The sequence below is a fragment of the Dryobates pubescens genome, chromosome 7 (genome assembly GCF_014839835.1).
Source record: "Dryobates pubescens isolate bDryPub1 chromosome 7, bDryPub1.pri, whole genome shotgun sequence".
Lineage (NCBI taxonomy): Eukaryota > Metazoa > Chordata > Aves > Piciformes > Picidae > Dryobates > Dryobates pubescens.
In genome coordinates this window covers 6,498,537-6,499,695 of record NC_071618.1, presented here as the reverse complement: position 1 = coordinate 6,499,695, position 1,159 = coordinate 6,498,537, and positions in this window count along the sequence as shown.

Here is a 1,159-nt window from a genome sequence, read left to right as displayed (position 1 = left end):
TATGAACAGGGTGAAATAACTGAATTCAAACAGTTTCACATCAAAGCACAGCTACTGCAAATAGATCAAGAGAGGGAATATAGATACATTTTTCTCACAAAGGTTGGCTTGCAGCCAGCCACCATCATTGCAGCCTTCTCCATGCTGTAACCTAGACAAGCTTTTCCTTCTCCATTACAGCAAATGCAGATGGTTGCTTGTCTTGTACCAGGCACATCTCCTCCAAGATCTATTGGCCAGCACCTGAATTATTTCCAATCAGGCATTTTAATGGTTCACACCATCTGTTTTCCAGCAGTAAAAGCTGATGTTTTCCAGGAGTGCCCTAGTGCATAACAATTCCCTAATCTGTGTGATATCAAAAATGACTGGTTGATAAAGGCAGAAAACCTCCTGACACATCATCCTCTATCATTACAAAGTCTTGACATATTTTCACCTCAAGGCTGCAGTAGCTGAAGGAGAGTCTTATCACAGACTCACATTCAGGTTGGAAAAGACCCTCAGGCTCTCCAACTCTGACCGATAACCCTACTCTGCAAAGCTCACCCCTAAACGATATCCCCAAGCACCACATCCAAATGACTTTTAAACACATCCAGGGTTGGTAACTCAACCACTTCCCTGGGCAGCGCATTCCAAAGCCTGACCACGCTTTCCCTGACAAAAAACTTTTCCTAATGTCCACTCTAAACCTACCCAGTCACAGATTGAGGCCATTCCCTCTTGTTCTAGCACTAATTACCTGTAAGAACAGACCAGCGCCAGCCTCTCTACAACGTCCTTTCAGGTAGTTGTAGAGAGCATTCCCTCAGCCTCCTCTTTTCCAAATTAAAGAGCGCCAGCTCCTTCAGTTGCTCCTCATGAGATTTATTCCCCAGGCCCTTCATCAGCTTCAGTGCCCTATTCCGCACTTGCTCCAGCACGGGGCCTTCGCAAACCTTCGCCTCAGAACTGCGGAGAAGAGTCTCGGAGTAAATTTATCGGGGGGATAGGGAGGGGTGGACTACGGCGGAAAGTATCAAGATAAAGCTGGGGGTTGGCCGCAGCCGGTCGGAGGGTTTTCTCGCGCCACTAGCAGCTCTCAGCGCTCCCGGAACGATGCGCTCGGGGCGCAGTTTCCGGGAGAAAGGGAAGGGACGCGTTTGAGCGCGGCACC